Source organism: Dermochelys coriacea, chromosome 3, assembly GCF_009764565.3.
Source record: "Dermochelys coriacea isolate rDerCor1 chromosome 3, rDerCor1.pri.v4, whole genome shotgun sequence".
Classification (NCBI taxonomy): domain Eukaryota; kingdom Metazoa; phylum Chordata; order Testudines; family Dermochelyidae; genus Dermochelys; species Dermochelys coriacea.
In genome coordinates this window covers 184,144,170-184,169,667 of record NC_050070.1, presented here as the reverse complement: position 1 = coordinate 184,169,667, position 25,498 = coordinate 184,144,170, and the positions used below count along the sequence as shown (strand labels likewise).

Here is a 25,498-nt window from a genome sequence, read left to right as displayed (position 1 = left end):
GGAACTGAATCATCAGTTTATGTGCAGAGCAAATGTATACTTAGTACTGTTACTCTTCAGAATGCGTCACAAACATAAACCAGTTAATCCTCTGAACATCCCATTGGGATAGGTGAACAACCATTAGTCAATTTACAGAATAGTGAAACAGAGGGGCCAGGAGATCTGCATGGGCCCCATAAGTCTAACTCATAGTTAGGAGTATGAGAAGGGAGTTAGGGACTTCCACTTTTTTGCTCATACCTCAGCTCTCTTTCAAGTACAGCACTGAAGCATTCTCTTTCAAGTACAGCATTCTTGGTCCCTGCTGGTGGGGAATCATCTCGAGGGAAAGGCAGTGGGTCAGTTTTTCAGGGACAGTGCTGGGGAGATGAACCCATATGGATTTTTATTTATCAGAATTAAACTTTATTAACAGGTTTCAGAGTAGCAGCCGTGTTAGTCTGTATTCACAAAAAGAAAAGGAGTACTTGTGGCACCTTAGAGACTAACAAATTTATTAGAGCATAAGCTTTCGTGAGCTACAGCTCACTTCATCGGATGCATTTGGTGGAAAAAACAGAGGAGAGATTTATATACACACACACAGAGAACATGAAACAATGGGTTTATCATACACACTGTAAGGAGAGTGATCACTTAAGATAAGCCATCACCAGCAGCGGGGGGGGGGGGGGAAAGGAGGAAAACCTTTCATGGTGACAAGCAAGGTAGGCTAATTCCAGCAGTTCACAAGAATATCAGAGGAACAGTGGGGGGTGGGGTGGGAGGGAGAAATACCATGGGGAAATAGTTTTACTTTGTGTAATGACTCATCCATTCCCAGTCTCTATTCAAGCCTAAGTTAATTGTATCCAGTTTGCAAATTAATTCCAATTCAGCAGTCTCTCGTTGGAGTCTGTTTTTGAGGCTTTTTTGTTGAAGTATAGCCACTCTTAGGTCTGTGATCGAGTGACCAGAGAGATTGAAGTGTTCTCCAACTGGTTTTTGAATGTTATAATTCTTGACGTCTGATTTGTGTCCATTCATTCTTTTACGTAGAGACTGTCCAGTTTGGCCAATGTACATGGCAGAGGGGCATTGCTGGCACATGATGGCATATATCACATTGGTAGATGCGCAGGTGAACGAGCCTCTGATAGTGTGGCTGATGTGATTAGGCCCTATGATGGTATCCCCTGAATAGATATGTGGACAGAGTTGGCAACGGGCTTTGTTGCAAGGATAGGTTCCTGGGTTAGTGGTTCTGTTGTGTGGTGTGTGATTGCTGGTGAGTATTTGCTTCAGATTGGGGGGCTGTCTGTAAGCAAGGACTGGCCTGTCTCCCAAGATCTGTGAGAGTGATGGGTCGTCCTTCAGGATAGGTTGTAGATCCTTGATGATGCGTTGGAGAGGTTTTAGTTGGGGGCTGAAGGTGATGGCTAGTGGCGTTCTGTTGTTTTCTTTGTTGGGCCTATGCTGTAGTAGGTGATTTCTTGTAGTAGGGTACTCTTCTGGCTCTATCAATCTGTTTCTTCACTTCAGCAGGTGGGTATTGTAGTTGTAGGAATGCATGATAGAGATCTTGTAGGTGTTTGTCTCTGTCTGAGGGGTTGGAGCAAATGCGGTTATATCGTAGCGCTTGGCTGTAGACAATGGATCGAGTGGTATGATCTGGATGAAAGCTAGAGGCATGTAGGTAGGAATAGCGGTCAGTAGGTTTCCGATATAGGGTGGTGTTTATGTGACCATCGCTTATTAGCACCGTAGTGTCCAGGAAGTGGATCTCTTTTGTGGACTGGTCCAGGCTGAGGTTGATGGTGGGATGGAAATTGTTGAAATCATGGTGGAATTCCTCAAGAGCTTCTTTTCCATGGGTCCAGATGATGAAGATGTCATCAATGTAGCGCAAGTAGAGTAGGGGCATTAGGGGACGAGAGCTGAGGAAGCGTTGTTCTAAGTCAGCCATAAAAATGTTGGCATACTGTGGGGCCATGCGGGTACCCATCGCAGTGCCGCTGATTTTAAGGTATACATGGTCACCAAATGTGATATAGTTATGGGTGAGGACAAAGTCACAAAGTTCAGCCACCAGGTTAGCCGTGACAGTATCGGGGATACTGTTCCTGATGGCTTGTAGTCCATCTTTGTGTGGAATGTTGGTGAAGAGGGCTTCTACATCCATAGTGGCTAGGATGGTGTTTTTAGGAAGATCACCAATGGACTGTAGTTTCCTCAGGAAGTCAGTGGTGTCTCAAAGATAGCTGGGAGTGCTGGTAACGAAGGGCCTGAGGAGGGAGTCTACATAGCCAGACAATCCTGCTGTCAGGGTGCCAATGCCTGAGATGATGGGGCGTCCAGGATTTCCAGGTTTATGGATCTTGGGTAGCAGATAGAATACCCCAGGTCGGGGCTCGAGGGGTGTGTCTGTGCGGATTTGTTCTTGTGCTTTTTCAGGGAGTTTTTTGAGCAAATGCTGTAGTTTCTTTTGGTAACCCTCAGTGGGATCAGAGGTAAAACCTCTCCAACGCATCATCAAGGATCTACAACCTATCCTGAAGGACGATCCATCACTCTCACAGATCTTGGGAGACAGACCAGTCCTTGCTTACAGACAGCCCCCCAATCTGAAGCAAATACTCACCAGCAACCACACACCACACAACAGAACCACTAACCCAGGAACCTATCCTTGCAACAAAGCCCGTTGCCAACTCTGTCCACATATCTATTCAGGGGATACCACCATAGGGCCTAATCACATCAGCCACACTATCAGAGGCTCGTTCACCTGCGCATCTACCAATGTGATATATGCCATCATGTGCCAGCAATGCCCCTCTGCCATGTACATTGGCCAAACTGGACAGTCTCTACGTAAAAGAATGAATGGACACAAATCAGACGTCAAGAATTATAACATTCAAAAACCAGTTGGAGAACACTTCAATCTCTCTGGTCACTCGATCACAGACCTAAGAGTGGCTATACTTCAACAAAAAGCTTCAAAAACAGACTCCAACGAGAGACTGCTGAATTGGAATTAATTTGCAAACTGGATACAATTAACTTAGGCTTGAATAGAGACTGGGAATGGATGAGTCATTACACAAAGTAAAACTATTTCCCCATGGTATTTCTCCCTCCACCCCACCCCCACTGTTCCTCTGATATTCTTGTTAACTGCTGGAATTAGCCTACCTTGCTTGTCACCATGAAAGGTTTTCCTCCTTCCCCTCCCCCCCCGCTGCTGGTGATGGCTTATTTTAAGTGATCACTCTCCTTACAGTGTGTATGATAAACCCATTGTTTCATGTTCTCTGTGTGTGTGTGTATATAAATCTCTCCTCTGTTTTTTCCACCAAATGCATCCGATGAAGTGAACTGTAGCTCACGAAAGCTTATGCTCTAATAAATTTGTTAGTCTCTAAGGTGCCACAAGTACTCCTTTTCTTTTTGCAAACTTTATTAAGAGTCTCTCCTTCCTCTTCTTCCTGCATCCCCCCCTTTGGTTTGCTTCTCCCTGTCTCTTTTCTGATCCTTCCCTACAACTTTATCTCTGATGCAAAGCTTTTCCCATTTCTGTGTCTGTTTCTCCCAGAGTCTAATTGCTCCTTTCCCTCTATCTCTTTCCTCCCGAGTGGAGTTCTTGCCCTCCTGATCCTCTGTTTGTTTTCTCATTCCTTCTCTCATCTTTCTCTTTCTCAGATTGTTGCCCTACACTGTCTTCCATACTCCCTCCTCAGTTTGCTCTCCTGATAATCTCTTGTTCTTTCCCTCACTTTAATTCCATTCCTCCTCTCATGCATTATTCACTGCTGCCCATAACACATGTATCCACCTAGTCTCTCCAACACAAATTCCCTCCCTCCCATTCATATACAGTTACATGTGCCAGTGCTTTCTCCCTTGGGACACATACACAGGTGTACTCCTCCAGCTCAAACACTGACCCTAACTCCCAGTACACATACAGGTGAGTACATATGCATGCTTGCACACAGACAGACACTCACGGAAGTTCTCCCTGGCATTGCAGCCCCTTTGTACTGGCTAAATCAGTACAAAGGCCTCCAGGGAGAAAAGCCACGGGGAAGAAGGCTCTTATGGGAGTTGGCTTTATGCCTCTCCATTCACTGTCCCTATTGCAGAAGGTATTCCAGTCCGAGAGGTTTAGAGAGGGGCCCTGCCTCCTGGTTATTCTGCAGCACTGCAATGGCCCATAGAAGCCACTGCAGAGAGGCGCTACCCTCGCCCATACTGAGGATGGGAATCTTGGTTTTTGAATAAGGGGTTCAGAAGCACCGTTCACTCTCTAACACCTTAAAGATACGACTGCTGTATAGAACCTTGCACTTTCTCCTGCAAGCAAAGCTGACAATATGATTTTATCATCTACAAACACAGATCAGGGGTGAAGCTTTCAATTATATATTTGTATCCAGGCTCCATTCCAAAGGTTTCTCTGAAATGTCCTCAAGAGGAACCTACCTTAGTAAAAATGGATGCCACAACCTCAAAGCCTTGCTTTACTTTAATTAAAAAAAAAAAAAGAATAGTTCAGTGTACCACATCCATCCTGCTAGGTCCTTTTATATGATCTACTTCATAAAAGTAAGAAAGATGAACTGCCACAGTCCAGAACATTTTTTTTTTATTCAGCTGTTTTTTTACCCAAATCACTTTAATCAAAATCACTTCTCTTGTGAGGATGTCTGCTTTACTCTGGACACATCAAGCTCCAGTACATGATCCTCTGCAAATTGCTTGAATCCGACATGGCCACAGCAGTTTCTTTTAATCATGCATTAGGTGCTTAAAAGTCAGGTATTGACTACATGAAAGGCAATCCCCTGCTCAATTCACAGTTTGTAGATATTGTGAACTCAGCCTCACATCTCACACACATGCAAAACACACCCTGATCCAAAAACTCTGCACCCAAAGAGAAATTATAGGAGTACATTTCCCTCCAGTACTGTAAGGGAGACATTCCCATAACCTCCCAGAATTTCTTATGGGGTTTGTGCTCCAGGTGGAGCACAAACCTTCCTCAATCCTTACTAACAAGTGGTGAGAACTGAGATTATGCCTATGTTTGACAGTGCATAGATATTCCACGTTAAGGATGGGGTTAGCTGTATACAAAGAGAACTAGGCAGAGAACCTGCCCCAGCCTGGAGAAGCTGTGCAACCTGCAACTTGTGCCCTCTGGAGATTAGGGGGAGCCATGCTTAGGCCCAGGGAGGACATAGGGTCAGGATGTAAACCCAAACCAGAATCAGGAAACAAGGAGAAACTGGGAATGGGACTGTCCTGCTGGCACACTAAAGAGCATGTTACTTACCAGAGACTAGGGGCTTGTCTACATGAACATTTAGTTCACAGCAAGCTGGGGTGTGAATCTGCCCCACACGAGCTGGTGGAGTACTAATCGTTCATGTGGACCATGCTGACCTGCTCTAACAATTCCTTGGGGCACTTTGATATAGTCCCATTTCTAAGCACAAATCAAAGAACACTAAGGAACTGTTAGTGGGTGTCAGCAGGCTCCATGTGGGCAGTTAATGAGTGGCAGGCTAATGCGGGACAGGTTCGCACCCCAGCTTGCAGTTCATGTAGACAAGTCCTGACTTAAGTCTGTTTATTTCTCTCCTCCTACCAGTCTAGCTGAAGAAATTTTTCTTGGTTTATCATTTTACACACTCTTTTTAAACCAGGCTGAGGAAAAGCCATAGTTTAGACTCTCTGTACTTCGGAGCAAGATCCAGAACTCTGTTCAGAAGGCTGAATGTCTTAAAGGGGTGGAAATGGAACATTCCCGCCCCTCCCACCCTTCCCTTTGTTTTTGCCTTTTTGCTGATAAGGAGGCTATAGCTTCACTTACAACTGTTCTAAATTTGACTCCAATTTCAGCAAAGCTTCTGATTTGCACCGAAAGGTTTCATTAGCAATTGTGAGTGAATTTAGTTGCCATGAAAGTCAATTACCAACAAGCACTGGCTTAAAGCAGGCAGAGCATGCCTAGCAGGTGGTATAGGGAGCCCTATAAACTTCTGCCAATGTAACTCAATTCTGATCTCCAGCACCCATTCCAGGCTTTTGGCCTAGTTCCCAAAGGGAAATGCAGGGCAAAGTCTGCAACACTCGAAGAATTTCAACTCATTGAGCGTGCCTTCCAAAAAAAGTAAAGGTTTAGGAAAATCTGGATCTATAAGCAAAGATCTGGATGCATGTTACAGCACTGGTCTAACTAAAGCAATATAGTGTGCACTAACAAGTTACTGTGTATCTATGACTGTGATGCTTTTTTTCCAAGGAGTGCCCCGTACTGGGTTTGGTTTTGGGCAGGATCCCATTGTAAACAAGCTGAAATGCTTTGGCTTCATATCATACCCTAGACACATTTTTTGCTTAAATAAACAATTCATGATAGTTGCTATCAACATATATTTAAATATGATCAAGGGCTGTATCTGAGCTACCCAGGGTATGGCAGAAGCAAAGAAGTGCTAACAGCTTAAATCCTCATTGGGATCCTTATTGGCATAGCTCAAAACACAAATATTCATGATATCTTTTCTTGCCTGTAACATATTGACTAGTACCAATTTTAAAATACAAAGTGTAACATTTGAATGCTTACTAGTTTAAGAATTTTATTAGACTTGTGTTTAGTAAATGAGGCCATGGGGAAATGGCCCAGGGAATTAGAGAAGCCATGTGACATAGTTAAAGGGACACAGCAGACGGTTGATACCTACAGGGCCCTAGGCCTGGATCCCCGCCACCCCCTTAGCAACTGGGCCTGGACACTGAGGCACCTCAGAGAGGGAACTGAACTATAGTGCCCAGCTGGTAGGCTATAGCCCAGATCCCAAGAGGGCAAAGAAATTGCCTCCAGAGAGGGAGCCTCTTTACTAGCCTTATTTTCTGTATGATTGATCACAGCATATGATTGTGGCACTTTTCATGGAAAATCAGTCTGAAGTCTTTAAGGAGAAAGTAACAGAGCAACTTGTCTGCAGTATATCACAAGGCGCAGATGGTATTAATCCAAGAATTCTTCTTATGGAAATAAAATGTGACATTGTGGGAGATATAAGTCAAGAGATGAAATAGAGGCAAAGCCAACTCTGATATCCTCTCAAGCAGAAAACTCCCAATAACTTTTAATTGACCAACATATTTGGGACTGGTCCAAAGGATGAAGATTAGATTCTGATTCTTGCTCACATACTGTACTTAAACTAAAACAATTAAGCACATGCCAGTTTGGAAAAGAACACTGAAGAAGGCCGTTCCAGAGGAGAGGTGAGCAGGGATTATCCTTTGAAACAGGTGGGATGATAGTGTGTGTGTGTGTGTGTGTGTGTGTGTGTGTGTGTGCATACACATATATGTGATCAATTCTCTGTAACTGAGGAGCAGGGCTTGCAGGCATCAGTCTTTCTTGTTTTTCTATGTTTTTGTGTTCAGAGATTTCAGACTAGAGATGGGTCATTAGGGTTGCCAACTTTCTACTGGCACAAAACCAAACAGCCTACCCCTGCCCCGCCTCTTCCCCCTGGCCCTGCCCCCCACTCACTACATTCCCCTTCCCTTGGTGGCTCGCTCTCCCCCACCCTCACTCACTTTCACTGGGCTGGCACAGGGGTTGGGGTGTGGATGGGGGTGAGGGCTCTAAATGGGGGTGCAGGTTCTGGGATGAGGCTGGGGATGAGGGGTTTAGGGTGCAGGAGGGGCTCCAGGCTGGGAGGGGGTGGGACCATGGGATTCAGAATGCAGTAGGGGGCTGCAGGTTGAGGTAGGAGGTTGGGATGCAGGAGTGGGTGAGGGCTCTGGGTTGGGGGTGGGAATGAGGGGTGCAGGAGGGAGCTCTTGGTTTGGAGGGCTTAAGGCTGTGGGTTAGGGTGCAGGAGGAGGGGTTTGGGGTTGGGGTGTGGGCTTACCTTGGGCCGCTCCCAGTCAGCGGCACAGTAGGATTAAGGCAGGCTGCCTACCTGTCCTGGGGCACCTCACTGTGCCCTGGAAATGGCTAGCAGGTTCAGCTCCTATGCAGGGGGTGGGGGTCAGGAGGCTTTGCATGTGCTGCTCTTGCCAATGGGAGTCAGAGTGGGCGCTCCAGACAGGGGGGCAGCACGTGGATACCTGTAGCCCCCTGCCTAGGAGCCAGACCTGTTGGCTGCTTCCGGGGTGCAGCTTAGTGCCCCAGGACTGGTATTGACTAGCCTGCTTTAGCTCCGCAGGACTGCCAACCGGACCTTTAACAGACTGGTCAGTGGTGCTGACTGGAGCAACCAGGGTCCTTTTTAGAAAACCGGACACCTGGTCACCCTAGATGAGTAGCAGGTAAATTTGTAGATAGCTGAAGTTCTTTTGCACATAAAGTTCCTTTTGTTGGAAAGAGAATTTTTTTTTCCAAAGTGAAACTTTGTGTGAAAACTTTTATACTGAAATTTTCCCAGTTTTTGACCAGCTGTAAAAAATCTGGATCCAAATTATGAACACTCTGAAACTAGAGGGTGTCTAGATCTGGAGGTTTAGTTTGGTACACTGTAGGAAAACTCTGAAATCTGGATCCTTTATTATCTCTGCTGGGGTTTTGGTTCAGGCCACTCATTTGTTACAAACAAGCGGATCATTTGCTTTGGAACATGTGCACAGTACATGACATTAATATTATGAAAATACTATATGAAACAACAACCAAATATTTTTAAAAAATTAAAAATATTTATAGCTGCCTCCCCAAACAAAATATGAAGTACCATCTCTGAATACACTTCAACAATAAAATATAATATAAATGCAGAGATTTTTGGCAGGCCACATGCCATCCCAGAGGTGGGAGAACAGTGCAAGACACCAGTCACCACTGTTAGCTTCTGTTCAGTCTGGTTAAATGGCTGGCATAAATTATGTGGGTTTTGTGCTCATAAATAGTACATAAGAGATCCTATCATTGTTGTGGCTGAATTATAGATAAACAGTGAAGAGTGAATAATACCCTTATAATAACAGAACAAACACATGACAGATGTTAGTTGCATTGTTTAGTACACTACTAGAAGGTGCTCAGATACTATGATGACGAACACTGTATAGGAACCTATATACAACTATAGCATGGCCTTCATTCTTTCCAATAGCTATCCAGAAGCCTTTCACATATCTGACTTTTCTTTTATATCTTCAGGGACATAATATTGAACATTTGACAGAAAATTAAGTTTAAATCCATAAGTGGTTTCTATTGTGATCCAATCTGTGGTAGATTTCATAAAGTTTTATGGCAAGCAGTGGCATTGCCAGCAGATATACAACTCCCTCAGCTCCAGCAGAAACAAGAGGTTGACTATATTCTGGCTAAAACTCCAGCAAAATACCAATTATAATTCAAGGGCAGTGTAAATTATTTTATATTCAGACAGGAAGAATTGATTTTCCCAGCAGTGTCACTTACACTGTAATGATTATTGGATGTAAAACAACAAAAATGATGGGGGAAAAAAACAAATTAGATGGGCCGGAGATCAGTGGCTTATCTGGGCTGCTCACCTGGAAGGCAGTTAGTAAAACAATATTCAGTATTGAGTATTATGATATTTGGAACTTCCCCTTTCCTCCCCAATATTTCTTACTAGAATTCCAAAATAGAAAAAAAGAGGGGAAAAAAAACCACAAAAACCCCACACACATTACCAGTAGGAATAGAAATGTAGAGCTGTAAATCCTGTCATTCTAAGGAAGGTTGTTTTAATTAAAAAAGCAAGAACCTGCTGGGACAGAGAATAATTAAAGGGGTCTAATTTGTAGAAGAATTTAGCTTTCTCTAATGTTTTCTTCAGCCTATAGACACAACCATTGATGACTCATGTGAGAACAATGCTGGCACAACTCAGCCTCTTGTGTTAGGCTAGATGTTGGTGCTGATTACCAAACATTAAGATAATACAGTAAAAATTATAGCCTTCTATAAGGGCCTGATCCAAATAGAATCAATAGGAGACCTTACCTTGAATGCAATAAGTTTTGGATAAACTCTATGCACTGTATGCAAGCTTGAATATTAGACATAGGGCTTAGCCATTTAATGACATAATGATAAACCTTTTTACCTAAACATCCTGAGCTAGAGTATTTTAATTTGTAATATCACTTTATATCAACAGTTTATACCAAAAACTGTTGACCTTACATTCTTATTAGACTGTATCCACAATCAGCACATGAACTGTACATTAGGTACTGTACATCTTATCTAACTGATAGTCTTTGGTGCAAAAGGCTCATACTCAACTGGGCCTCATTTTGCATTGGGAATTCTGTTTTTTCATTAATACCTGCAAAAAGGAAAGACAGTGACACTGCCATTCTTGAAATTTCTTTGTGAAGTTTCATGTATATACACATTTCAAGAAACAAACTTTCTTCAGAGGTTTTATGAAGTTTCATACCTTGTTTGAATTTCCGCCTCTAGTTATGATCTCATTATGTAGGGATATATTTTTGCCCTGTTTTGTGAGGTGGATAGTTTGCTCAAGAGTTAAATGATTAACTGGATTTGTAAAAAGAATGAGAGAGCTGTGTATTTTTGTAGTTGATTACTTACTTGAGAAAACGTACTGTCTAGGTTAGTATCTAAAGTTTTCTGAATACATTAAGTAGAATTAATTTACCATCTCTGAACTGTTGGGGTAGTCTTAGTGCTCAGCAATTCAGTACTTTTATCTAAGTTTCTTTTTTATTTTACAGCTACATGCAATTTATTGCTGGAAATACCTTAGTCAAATGGTAGCTACAGTAAATATTACTGGAGAAGGTCATTCCGTCTCTGACTATCTCAAAAGAAAACAAGCTATATTTTGCTGTACTAAGAAATTGAACATAGCACTGTGAGTCTGTCACTTATAAAGGATGTTTATTTCCTAGTGTCTTGCTTATCACACTGCAGTGTTTAAGAGATGGTTACTACTGCAGCAGTTCAGTAGTCTTATTGTGCTAGTGTCAGTTATTTACCAACCCAATATTTAGGTAACCTGTTCTGAATTATTTAAGACTAATAGTACTCAGAGGAAACACTGAACTAAAGAATAGAAAGAGAATAACTTAATTGTCTAAGTTGGCTTTGTAGGTGTTCATAGAATATCAGGGTTGGAAAGGACCTCAGGAGGTCATCTAGTCCAACCCCCTGCTCAAAGCAGGACCAATCCCTGCTTTTTACCCCCAATACCTAAATGGCCCCCTCAGGGATTGAATTCACAACCCTGGGTTTAGCAGGCTAATGCTCAAACCACTGAGCTATCCATCTCCTCCCCACTGAGCTATCCATCTCTCCCATGTTCTTTTAATCTTTATACCTCTCCATTGCTCTCTTTCATTCAAGGTCAACCCTACAAATACACAGACTGTATCTGCCTATCCATTTCTGCTGGCAAAGCTAGCACCTGATGTAATGAGTATTACTGTTTCAGTATTTGGAACGGGGGTAGGGTGAGAACAGTGCTTATTGGTTGATTTGGCACCTTTTTGACAGCGTGTTTCAAGTAATTATCATCTTATTTTAAAACTGAATTTTTAAATGAGTGACAAAGAAAAAAACCCAAGAATTCCAGGATTAATGCTCCAGCTGAATTTATCTTGGAAATATGTGGTGTTAGTCTGATCGGTACGAGAGGTGTGCCTATGAATTCAATACAAAGCTACATTATATAAAAAGAGGGACTTATCAGCTCCTTGACCTTATACTTTGAAAGCGGCCACAGTGATGCAGTAAAGCCAAAACCCTACTTGGAAGGACCATATTTAGGCCAGCATGGAGTCTGGGTGCTCTGACTTCATGTGATTCTACAGAGTGCATACGCAAGAATAGCATATACTGTACAGAAAACTAAGGCCTGATCCAAAGCCCACTGAAGTCAACTTTTAATCAGAAGGGATTGAGAATTTAATCTATTGCTTATAGATGTTTGATACTAGCATATTGTGGTTTAGAATAGTTTCTAAAATGAGCATGGTGGAGGCACTAAAGCTAAAGAGTGAGGCACTGACAGTAAAAAGAAGACTCCCATCTCGCCAAAGTAAATTCTAACAAGTACTCCATGGACTGTAGAAAATCTTCAAGGAGACTCCCTGGTGGAGCTTTGAAGCAGCCCCTGCCTTATTCCCTATTTCTGCTGATAACCACCACTGTGTTCCTTCCACTTGGAGGACATTAAGCAGCTGAATCTATACCTAGAACCAAGGCCATTCTTTGGCAGCCTGAAAGGGAAAAAAGATTCAAAACCTTGAACAAAAATGTGGCCTCCCTGTTTCCCAGTGTGTGAAAGCATTTCTCCAAGACTGTGTTCATGTCTCTGCCAGACAAACATAATGGCAAGCATAAAGTGTTGGGATCCCACAATCCTTAAACTACAGGGCAGTCCCCTTCCATACCAGGCTAAGCTTTTAAAATTATTGATTGATAGGCATTTCAATGAGACTATTTCTATAAAGCACCCAAACTAAGTCTCTGGATCCAGAGACCCTCTAACTCTGCAGGTGAGGTGTTCAAAAACCCAATCTAATTTTGCAGATTGATCCCATATATGTTCTTTGCACACATGCACATGTAAAACAGCAGTAGCTGGTGTAAGAGTGACATGAGCCAGAGAAAAATTAGACTTACTATGTTATATAAATATACTGTAGATATCTATTTCCACATACAGTTCATCTATTTATGAAGGGATATAGTAGAGGGGAGAGAGAGAGGCACAGAAAGAGAAAAGCTAAATTTAGACAAAAGTGTCTCCTATACAATGGCTAAATGGGTCAATTTAGTAAGCTATCTGCAATCCTAGTCACCATAACTGATCTATAAGTTATCTGTAATTGAAATGCCTGGAAAAAATCTCTGCCTCAGTTGTCTTTAAATTTACTAACTGTAACAGTACTCTGAAATGTTGCTCTTCTAATAAAATGACAGAAGCTGATATAAGAAAAGTATAGAGATGAAGAAGGCTGAAAAGGTGATGATGCACAAGTATTATGTCAAAATACATTTTAGGAAAAAAGACCAGAAGAATATATGCATCACTTGGACATTACAAATTTAAGCTATAACTTTGTACTATATTATTTAGGATACACAACACAGCAGGTATGCATTCCATGCTGCTAAGTGTAAAGCTTTTCTGTGATGAGAAAAGTTATTATAAAGGCATATGAAGGTACAATAGGTACTTAAAAAAGCCCTACAAATATATTGCAAAAGGAGTGTAGACTAGAGATTAGTGCACTGACTGGGTTTTTGTTTCACCTCTGCTATTGATTTGTGATTGTGTGTGTGTGTACCCTCTTGAAGATCATTTCTCCTTTGACTGTAGGGTGACCAGGTGTCCGCTTTTCGACCGGAAAATCTGATCGAAAAGGGATCCTGGTGGTGCTGACCAGGCCATTCACTGTACGGTTGGTGGTGCCACACACAGGGACTGGCAGGCTCCCGGGGAGCAGCCAGAATGTCCCCCTCTGGCTCCTACACATAGGGGCAGCTAGGGAGCTCCACATGCTGCCCCTGTCCACAGGCACCGCCACTGCAGCTCCCATTGGCCACAGTTCCTGGCCAATGGGCACTGCAAGGGTGGCAGTTGGTGCAGGGGCAGCTTGCGGAGCCCCCTGGCTGCCCCTATGCATAGGAGACACGGGGGGGATATGCCACTGCTTCCAGGAGCCACCTGAGGTAAGCACCTCCCAGAGCCTGCACCATTCCCACGCCCCAACCCCCTGCCCCAGCCCTGATCCCACCTGCTGCCCTCCAAACCCTTCATCCCCAGCCCGGAGCACCCTCCTGCACCCCAAACCCTCATCTGCAGCCCCACCCTAGAGCTTGCACCCCCAGCCAGAGCTTCCCTCCCCCCCTCACTCTCACAGACCTTGGGAGGCAGGCCAGTCCTTGCTTACAGAAAGCCCTCCAACCTGAAGCAAATACTCACCAACAACTACACACCACACCACAGAAACACTAACCCAGGAACCAGTCCCTGTAGCAAATCTCATTTCCTACTCTGTCCCCATATCTACCCTAGTAACACCATCAGAGGACCCAACCACATGCGCTACACCAGCAGGGGCTCATTCACCTACACATCTACTAATGTGATTTATGCAATCATGTGCTAGCAATGCCCCTCTGCCATGTAGATTGGCCAAACCAGACAGTCTCTACATAAAAGAATAAATGGACACAAATCAGACATCAGGAATGGTAACATACAAAAGCCAGTAGGAGAGCACTTCAATCTCCCTGGACATTTAATAACAGATTTAAAAGTAGCCATCCTTAAACAAAAAACAAAAAAACAAAAAAAACTTCAGAAACAGACTTCAAAGAGAAACTGCAGAGCTACAATTCATTTGCAAATTTAACACCATTAATTTGGGCTTGAATAGGGACTCTCGGAGTGGCTGGCTCACTACAAAAGCAATTTTGCCTCTCTTGGCATTGACACCTCCTCACCAATTATTGGGAGTGGACCACATCCACCCTGATTGAATTGGCCTTGTTAACATTGGTTTTCTACTTGTAAGGTAACTTCCTTCTCTTCATGTGTCAGTATATTGATGCCTGCATCTGTAATTTTCACTCCATGCATCTGAAGAAGTGGGTTTTTTTTTACCCACAAAATCTTATGCCCAAATAAATCTGTTAGTCTTTTAGGTGCCTCCTTATTGTTTTTGTGGATACAGACTAACACAGCTACCCCTCTGATATCTTTCTCTGAGTGTATTTGTTGGAGCCCTGAAAGCAATAATGCACTGTATCTATATCACATGATGAAATGGGAGGCAAGGAATCAGAGATGAATCCGAAGTTTGAAGTTAAGATCCAGATCCTAATTCTGCCAAACTATGGGGTGAGGGAGAGGGAGATGAGTAAAAGGGTGAGAGGACCAGGTCCATCTCCAGATAAATATCAGGAGTTGTTACAGAGGGCAAGTATGACATGGACTTCAAACAGGTAAATAAAGAAAGCCGGTCACATTCTTAACCTGCCAGCTTGACAGTCTTCCTCTAAATTTTTTAAAAAGTATTTTTAACTATTTTCCCTTCTTCACCCATTTTGTCAAGAGAATATTTCAGTTACAAAAAAGACAGTACCTTCCTCCTCTCCTTGCACCCTCCCCTGGTAATTTTTATCAAATATGAAAAAAAGAAGTGCAAATATAATTGTTCTATCTCCTAGGTCACCAGCTTTTTTAAAAAAACGGTTTTTCTCTCTCTTCCCCCCTACTAAAAGAAACCAAATGAGGAAAAAGCAAAGCATTTGCCTCATCCCCATCTTGCAGGATTCTCACTTTCATGCTATGTTTGGAATGTGCATATAGTACATCAGAAGCCCTTTTATCTAGCTCAGAACAAAACTGTGTCCTCCTCTTTCTCCCCCATTCCTCTCAATAACATTTTCATTCCTTAACAACACTGATGTTCCCAAACCCAAAGTTTCCTGAGCTTCATTTAAAAACATTTCAGAGCATTACAGTAAATAGTGTTCCCTCCCCCACCCCCGCTTCCCTCCTCCTCCTCCTCCAGAGAATTTGAGCAGAGAGTTCTGTTTCCAGAAACATTTTGTGATGTTCCTATCTGAGTTTAATAACTGATCGTTCCATCTGTCTGGAGAGTTTGTTTTTTGGGAAATTAGATGAGATACACAGCATTTGTCCCGTTAGAAAATAGTATGCTTTCTAAGCCTGAACTTGAGAAACACTTTTGTTATTGGGCCTAGGATGCTTAAGACATTTTTGATATTCCAAATTATTTTCTGGAATTGGATGATTCTTCTAACACTTCTGTCAGAGTTTGTACTGAACAGGTTGTGATGCTTTTTGGCCACATACATAAATGGAGAGTTCTTTGTTTTTTGCTCTTGATTCCACAAGCAATGGACCTGAATCCTGGAGACTAGAAAGACAAATATGGGAAGAGATTGAAAGGAAAAAAAAAAGAGATCAAGTAAATTTCCTGCAACTCTTACTCATGCATGGATTTCAGTGCCTCTTCATGTATCGGTATATAATGCCTGCATCTGTAATTTTCCCTTCATGCATCTGAAGAAGTGGTTTTTTATCTATGAAAGCTTATGCCCAAAGAAATCTGTTAGTCTTTAAGGTGCCACCAGCCTCCTTGTTGTTTTAGTGAAGCAATATGTATAAGGACAAAGGCCAAGGTGTTGCTATGCCCTGTGTTATAACGCCTATCAGATTTAGGATTATCAATGGGATTTATGCTCCCAAGGGCCTAAATCCCTTTTGAAAATGAGATTGAGGATTTTAAATCACTTAGGGTTGCAATGCTAGATATTATTTAAAAATCTGGCCCTTAGCAAGGATTGCAGGATTGGATTCATATTTATATGCTTGAGTAAAGATGGCTCAATAGGACTCCTTATTAAAGCTAATGTAATTGCAAGGCAATCAGGAAGAATAATTTTCTATATTCTCAGAATCTGTGTGAAATCCAGGCTTGAATCTGACCCATGGCTTGATATTTTAATTACCTAAATTTTATTGCTACAGAGAGCAGTCTAATCAAACGAGAGGCAAAGAGTATAAAATAATTTACATGTTTTATCTGGAAAGGTCAAGTTCTGAAAAAGAATGTGATCATTTCTACTAAGGTGTTTACCCATCAAAGGCAAAACCAAATATACACCATTACGAAAAATAGTACATACCTTTTATAAGAAGAAAAGGAGTACTTGTGGCACCTTAGAGACTAACAAATTTATTAGAGCATAAGCTTTCGTGAGCTACAGCTCACTTCATCCGATGCATCCGATGAAGTGAGCTGTAGCTCACGAAAGCTTATGCTCTAATAAATTTGTTAGTCTCTAAGGTGCCACAAGTACTCCTTTTCTTTTTGCGAATACAGACTAACACGGCTGCTACTCTGAAACCTTTTATAAGATATTTTTTGGCACAAAGATTAATCATTACCAACAGCTGCTATTAAGAGTTAGTGGTCTTCCATGATGAACAGCTGACAGGGGCCTGATCCTCAGCTGGTGAAAATGTCAGTTTAAGTTAAGTGTTGACTTGTTCCAAATACTTTTAGACTTTCAAAGCAGTTACGCTGTTCACTATTTAGTGTTTCTACTTTAGCTAGTTTTCCTAGAAACTTTTTTCTTATTTCTAAGAAAAGGAAAAAACAAATAGATGAAAGATGGTAAATATTTAATTTGCTGATGCCTTTCCACTGCACTTCTAATGATCCCTACAACATGTCAAAATAATTTGAACTCTTCAGCATCACAACTTAAACTAAAAGAATAATCCCATAGTTTGCTGCAGTAGTAGGTGGTTATCCTGTGTGGATTAGCCACAACTATGACACTTACTTTTCAAGAGCATTTAACAATCTTCTTGAAGTGTTTCAGTGGGCACCTTTAAAAATGTGTACGATTTCAAAAGATTCTACCCTCTCTAGAGGGATTCCCCGTATATAGTTTCAGAAATATTGCTGGAAATAGTAAAATATTTCAAAACACTAAGGTAAAACTTTACAGAGCACAAAAGGCCCAGTGTTGCAAGGCCTAAAGTGCAGATACATCCCTTTTGAGTAGATGCCTAACTCCTACTAAAATCAATGGGATGACTAACTCCCATGTTCAAAAGGGAATTAGACACCTAAATCTCATTGAAAATGAATGGGCTTAGGCTTCTATGTACCTATTTCATTTTTGAAAATGGGACTTGTATTTTAAAGATATTTAGGGGTGGGTATAGGGTGGCCAACTTTCTAATCGCACAAAACCGAACATCCCCAACATACCTCCTGCCCCCCCCTTCCCTAAGGCCCTGCCGCTGCCACACCCGTTCTCTGAAACCCCCCCCCTGCTTGCTCCATCCCCCCTCCCACAGTCCCTCGGTCTCCCCCAACCTCATTCACTTTCATCAGGCTGGGGCAGGGGTTTAGGGTGCCGGGGGGGGGGGGTGAGGGCTCTGGCTGAGGGTGCAGGCTCTCGGGTGGGGCCGAGGATGAGGGTTTGGGTGTGCGGGAGAGGGCTCCGAGCTGGGGCAGTGGGTTGGGGTGCAGGGGTGTATGCACGCTGGGTTGGCGGTATAGGCTCCGGGTGGGGCCAGAAATGCAGTTCACAGTGTGGAAGATGGCTTCAGGCTGGGGTAGGTGCTTGGGATGCAAGAGGGGGTGCAGGATCCCAGCAGCACTTATCGCAGCTCTAAGGAAGCAGCTGCCAGGTCTCTGCAGCCCCTAGGTGCATGGGCGGCCAGGGAAGCACCATGCACTGCCCTCACGCCTGCAGGCACCACGCCCACAGTTTCCATTGGCCGTGGTTCCCAGCCAATGGGAGCTGCAGATCCGGCACTTGGGCAGAGGCGGCACTCAGGGCTCCCCTGGCCATCCATGCACCTAGGGGCTACAGGGACCTGACAGCCACTTCAGGGGGCCACATGGAGCCAGGGCAGGTAGGGAGTCTGCCTTAACCCCAGGCCCTGACTGTGCCACTGACCGGACTTTTAATGGCCTGGTCAGCAGTGCTGACCGGAGCTACTAGGGTCCCTTTCTGACTGGGTATTCTGGTCGAAAACTGGACACCTGGAAACCCTAGGTCAGAGGTGGGCAAACTATGGCCCAGGGGCCACATCCGGCCCACAGGACCGTCCTGCCTGACCCTTGAGCTCCCAGCTGGGGAGGCTAGCCCCCGGCCCCTCCCCTGCTGTCCCCCCTCCCCCGCAGCGTCAGCTCACTGCGCTGCCCATGCTCTGGCCCGCCAATCCTGCCAGACAGCACGGCGGCATGGCTGGCTCTAGCCAGGCTGCTAGCTCCTGCTACTCTGAGCAGCATGGTAAGGGGGCGGGGGGGGCGGTTAGATAGGCATGGAAGTCCCGGGGGGGCCTGTCAGGGGGTGAGGGTGTGGATAGGGGTCGGGCAGTCAGGGGACAAAGAGCAGGGGGGGTTGGATAGGGGGTGAGGTCCCAGGGGGGCAGTTAGGGGTGGGGGTCCTGGGAAGGGCCGGTGAGGGGACAAGGAGTGGGGGGGTTGGATGGGTTGAGGGTTCGGGGGGGACGGTAAGGGGAGAAGGAATAGTTGGGGTTGGCTAGGAGTGGGAGTCCCAGAGGGCTTGTCGGGGAGTGGGGGGAGGGTGGATAGGGATCAGGGCAGACGGGACAGGGAGCAGGGGGGTTGGATAGGGGGTGAGGTCCTGGGGGGCGGTTAGGGGCGGGGGGTCCCAGGAGGGGGTGATCAGGGGATAAGGAGTACGGGAGGTTGGATGGGTCAGGAGTTCAGAGGGGGGCAGTCAGGGGGTGGGAAGTGGGAGGGGGCGGATAGGGTGCGGGGGCGAGGCTGTTTGAGGCACAGCCTTCCTTACCCAGCCCTCCATACAGTTTTGCAACCCCGATGTGGCCCTCTGGCCAAAAAGTTTGCCACCCCTGCCCCAGGTGGTCTTAAAGATTCATATAGGTGCCTAGTGGGATTTTCCAAACCATGTAGGCCCAAATCCTTAAAGGTATGTAGGTTCCTATCAGCCTTTTTAGGATCTAAGTGCATCATTTAGGCACCACTGACATTTTCAAAACTGCTTCTCAGCTGCCTGCTCACCCTGCAGGTGCCTAAGTCCCCAAGGCACCTAGGTTTCTGCTGGTCTACATTTGCAAAGCTGCCCAAGCCTTGAGACCTTCCACCCCAGCTAATGAGCAGCTCTGATCCCTAGCTCAAGCCAAAGCCTCAGAACCCACAAAGTGAGATTTTCAAACTAGGCAGGGAGCACCTATCTCACCAGCCAGGCCCCACTCATAAAGCATGTTCTGAGCATGCCTAAGACCTGATACCTGCCACTCCTCACATCATGAGGGCCCAGTATAGGCCACCAATAGGTTGGAGGTGTTGGGGGCAGCGCAACACCTGCACAAAAGACAGATAGGGGCACAAGAAAACATATGACTAGCATAAAAGGTATCAGGCATAAGCAGAAGACAGACAGAGGGTTTTGGCTGCTAGGGCAAGGGCTACCTAAGTGGTTGATCTGGGTTAGGTGCCTAACTCCAGGAGAGGGTTCACAGCTGAGGATCCTGAGCAGAGGGAGGTATATCTCTCTAGTCCATCACTAGGTGCACCAGGTCAGCTAGTTAAGTACTTAAGACGCAGGATATGGGAGACCCAGGTTCAAATCCTGACTCTGTCCAAGAGGAGCAGGAATTTGGGAGGTGGGAGACCTTGGTTTAAGTTCTTGCTTCTCTCGGACAGAGTATGGATTTGAATCTGTCTCCCACATCCTATGAGTGCTCTAGGGCTATTGGCTATAAAGGGCCACCACCTGTAGGTAAGGTGGCCTCAAAACATACCTAGTGGATCAAGCCCCAGAGGCTTAATAGGCAGAGAAATGCCTAATTTGTGAATCTGCTGGGGTTTAGGTGTGAGCTAGCCATCAGGTGGCAGCATGCATGCCCACTGATGGACACTTGGGTGCCTAAGGAATTTAGGTGCCTACAGGGTTAGGCAGCCCCTAAGCAAGGTTTGTGAGGATTTAAAGGCCAGATTTTGGAGCCTAAAAATGGCAGTTAGGCACCTGAATCTCTTTGTGGATCTAGCCTAGAGTGTCTAGCTTGGGACCATTAGGTGGTAGGCTACCACAGGGTTATATGTTGCAATGCTGAGTGGCACAATGCCTGAGTAACTTTGAGGATCTGGGACCTAAATCCCATTGATAGCAATGGAAATTAGGCATTGAGGTGCTTTTAAAAATCTCACTAGTGACTATCTGCATTTTTAGGTGCCTAAATATTTATAAAAATCTGACCCTTAGGTCTTGCAATGCTAAAAGCCAAGCCCTGAGTACCATTTTCCACACCTTAAAGTTAGTCTAGTTTAGTAGTGTGTGAATTTAAAGTGAAATAGCTATTCCAGAGAAGACTCCATGTAAAGACACTTTTATTCCACATTAAGAGTGCTTTTTTCATGTTTTTCATAGTCCACTTCCAAAAGAAATCAAGCTAATTCAGAACAAGGCACTATTATTCCAGACAAGTGTCTGCACATGAAGTTATTCCAGAATAGCTGTTCCCAAATAACTCTACAAGCTTGTCTACACTTATCGGGGGATTGATGCACGGCGAGCAATTCATTGCCAGTCAAAGATCCGCTAAATCGACTGCAGATTGCTCTCCCATCGACTCTTGTATTCCACAGGAACGAGAAGAGTAAGGGAAGCCAACAGGACAGCATCTCCAGTTGATATAGCACAGTGTGGATGCCACAGTAAGTAGATCTAAGCTATGTCAACTTGAGTTATGCTATTCACGTAACTCAAATTGCATAGCTTAGATCGATTTGCCCCAGTAGTGAGACAAGGCCTCAATGCAGATAAATCCTCAGGCTTCTGAGACTATGTCTACACTTACAGTACTGCAGCTATGCTGCTGCAGCACTTCAGTCAAGATATCCACTACAGCAATGGGAAGGGTTGTTCTGATGATGTGTCATTTTCTACATTGGGGTTTAGGTCAGCATAGCTACAACTTTTAAGCATGTGTATTTCTCACACCTCTGAGAGACACAGCAGATGTAAGTTGTCAGTGTAGTGCCAGCCTTCAGTCTCTTTTGACAATGGGACTTAGGGTAACATTGTCAAAAGTACCTAGAACTTTACATGCAGCCATTCTAACTACTAACAATTTTCACATTTTGATATCATCAGGATTTCCTTTGCCAAAGTATCTTGACTACCTCTGAGGGCATGACAGATGTGATTAATGAAATTTAACATTAAACAAGAACAGTCAATGAACACTAAGACATGCTGTTTTCATTTCCATAAGATCCTCTACAATGCTGACTCATTGAGTCAGGAGAAGTTGCAGAAATAATACATATTGTTGAAGAATTTGTGGCACAGGAAAATGAATGCTGAATGCATGGTTCTTTGCCATCTGGGTATGAATTCATATTCTACTCAGATAATTGGAGGTTGGATTCTATCTTCTTTCTTGCCCTTGCAAGTCTCTCAGGCTTCCTGGCTCCCTTTCCCCTCACCACAGCTTAGCTCATACTCCATCTACCTTTGACCTCATAGGTCTCCCATCCTGGCTGTGTTTCTGCACTGGACCTTCATATTGTATGCTCACATCTCATACACTATGTATTCTGGGAAACTCCTCTTAGGTACAACCTGTTGTGCCATGTTTGACTGGAGTAGCACCAGGGTTCAGGGTAGAGATGAAGACATACCTGACTCATTGAGATAATAAAATGTAGTACCTGCATGGGGCTTTTCATCTTCCAAACAATAACTAGTTTATACAACATTGTGCAGTAGGCAACTTATTATGACTATCAACATTGTACAACTGAAGAAACTGAAGCATGGATTCACCAAGAGCAAGTCATGCCTGACTAATCTAATTGCCTTCTATGACGAGATAACTAATTCTGCGGATGAGGGGAAAGCAGTGGACGTGTTATTCCTTGACTTTAGCAAAGCTTTAGATATGGTTTCCCACAGTATTCTTGCCAGCAAGTTAAAGAAGTATGGGCTGGATGAATGGACTATAAGGTGGATAGAAAGCTGGCTAGATTGTCGGGCTCAACGGGAATGATCAATGGCTCCATGTCTAGTTGGCAGCCGGTATCAAGCGGAGTGCCCCAAGGGTCGGTCCTGGGTCCAGTTTTGTTCAATATCTTCCTTAATGATCTGGAGGATGGCATGGATTGCACCCTGAGCAAGTTTGCAGATGACACTAAACTGGGAAGAGAGGTAGATACACTGGAGGGTAGGGATAGCATACAGAGAGCCCTAGACAAATTAGAGGATTGGGCCAAAAGAAATCTGATGAGGTTCAACAAGGACAAGTGCAGAGTCCTGCATTTAGGAAGGAAGAATCCCATGCATTGCTACACATTAGGGATCGAATGGCTAGGCAGCAGTTCTGCAGAAAAGGACCTGAGGGTTACAGTGGATGAGAAGCTGGATATGAGTCAACAGTGTGCCCTTGTTGCCAAGAAGGCCAATGGCATTTTGGACTGTATAAGTAGGGGCATTGCCAGCAGATTCAGGGACATGATTGTTCCCCTCTATTTGACATTGGCGAGGCTTCGTCTGGAGTACTGTTTCCAGTTTTGGGCCCCACACTACAAAAAGGATGTGAAAAAATTGGAAAGCGTCCAGCAGAGGGCAACAAAAATGATTAGGGGACTGGAACGCATGATTTATGAGGAAAGGCTGAGGGAACTGGGATTATTTAGTCTGCAGAAGAGAAGAATGAGGAGGGATTTGATAGCTGCTTTCAACTACCTGAAAGGGGGTTCCAAAGAGGATGGATCTAGCCTGTTCTCAGTGGTAGCAGATGACAGAACAAGGAGTAATGGTCTCAAGTTGCAGTGGGGGAGGTTTAGGTTGGATATTAGGAAAAAAATTTTCACTAGGAGAATGGTGAAGCACTGCAATGTGTTACCTAGGGAGGTGGTGGAATCTCTTTCCTGTGAGATTTTTAAGGTCAGGCTTGACAAAGCCCTGTCTGGGATGATTTAGTTGGGGATTGATCCTGCTTTGAGCAGGGGGTTGGACTAGATGACCTCCTGAGGTCCCTTCCAACCCTGATATTATATGATTCTATGAGTATTGTGACACCCTGCACCCCCTCGCCCAGAGTTACTGCTTCTGCCCCACACTGGGCTATGGGCAGCCCAATCCCCCACCCCCAGTGAGGCTACGGTGAGGGGCAGCAGCAGAGGGGGAGAGGGTTAGGGGGAGTCCTCCTTTCTGGCCCTAGCCCCGGGGCAGCCTGTCTGCATCCCAAGCTCCTCAACCCTGGTCCTGCCTCATCCCAGAGCCTGTGCCCGCAGCCAGAACCCTCACTCCCTGCACCCCAACCCCCAGCCCAGACCCCGCACCCCAACTCCCTCCCAGAGCCCATGCCCCGCACCCAAATGCCTTCCCAGAGGCCACCCCCTCCCCCAGCCTAGAACCCAACACCTCCCCACTCCCACACTCAAACTTCCTCCCAAACCCTTAGGGAGGTGGGGTGTGTGTGCGTGTGCGTGTGCATGAGAGAGAGAGAGACTTGGACCTGTTCTGGGCACGACCAAAAATTATACAAACCTGCCGCCCCTGTTTAAACCTGCAAATGACCCGTGCCCATGCTGAAGAGGAAAGTGAAAAACGTGAACAGTACTGTACCTCTACTCTCTCTCACACAATCAGCACCTGAGTGAAAAGCAGCTGACAGAAGCTGAGCCCAGGCAAAAAGATACGATGCCAGTAGAAAGAGGAAAGCGTTTGCCTCTTTTATAGCACTCCTCATTAATGATTATTACTATTACTATTATTACTGTGGATCCTTTTGGACTCCTAGGTGCTGTTGAAGAAATGGAAGGTTAGAGAAGAATTTAGTTATGCTGAGAATCTGCAGTGCTAGTTGGAGTGCAGAGTTAAATCAGTACATCTGACCCACAAAGAGTGCCTTGAGCAGAAAGGTGCCATTTTTACAATCCCTTTTCTAACACATCATGGACCTTTAAGGCTTGCCCATCACTAGTTCTGACACAGTTCATAGTGAGGGTCTAGTTCTATTTTCATTTACACAGATGTATATTAGGGATGACTATGGGTAAAATCCTGACCTTACTGAAATCAATTAAAGTTTTATCATTGACTACAATGGGGACAAGATTTCATCAAGGGATTTATACCTGGTGGAAGTGAAAAGACAGTCTGGCCTGTGTTTCTGACTCTCATGGCTATTTTCAGAGTAGCAGTCGTGTATTCGCAAAAAGAAATGGAGTACTTGTGGCACGAACGCTTATGCTCAAATAAATTTGTTAGTCTCTGAGGTGCCACAGGTATTCCTTTTCTCATGGCTATATAATTTGATGCTTTCTTCTTGAAATATTATTTATTTATTTACTGTTTTTAAACATACAAAGATTTTCTCCAAATAGCCTGTTTGACCCACAGGGTCAATAGTCATTCTGAGAAGCTATCTAATTAGAAATCCCCTGATAACTCCTTAAATGGCTGACCATTCCTTAACAAGCCCCCACTGTAACAGGTGCGTATGTTTTAGAGTTCCATTTCCTTATTAAAAGAAGGATATACTGGTTTGTGTAGTCCCTAGATGGCAGATTCTAACCGTGCAAGCTAAAGAAACAAACCACAATTAGCTATCTATACTTGGAGTGTGATTCACCCAGGATTTAGGCCACCCAAATTGTACATGGATTATTTTCCCTCTAGTTGGTTGTATAATGATTTTAATATTCACTGCCTTCCTGTAGTTAATTTAGTCATTTTTTCAAGAGTCTCAATGCAGTCTATTGCTTTTATTTAAGCTGAGTGCCTAACACAAATTTTGACCACTCCTTCTGTTGATTAAAAATAAAATCCTTTGTGCTCAAAAGCTGTGGGGTACTTTTAGCATAACAGATGTAAAATGGTTTGTAAGATCTAGCTAGTGAACCATCAGCTGTGTTATTCTGCCTTGGGCCTTCCATCCAAACTGGCTGCTATAATTACTATTAAAGGATT

At 44.2% G+C, this 25,498-nt stretch overlaps 1 protein-coding gene and 1 long non-coding RNA gene across 2 annotated transcripts in view; one reads left to right on the top strand and one right to left on the bottom strand.

Moving 5' to 3' along the window:
• The window catches only part of LOC122459667, a 1,177,620-nt gene that overhangs the window by 1,136,669 nt on the left and 15,453 nt on the right, over positions 1 to 25,498 (top strand). The window lies entirely within an intron of this gene.
• LOC119853209 (follicle-stimulating hormone receptor) overlaps positions 1 to 25,498 on the bottom strand; it is a 155,361-nt gene that overhangs the window by 128,768 nt on the left and 1,095 nt on the right.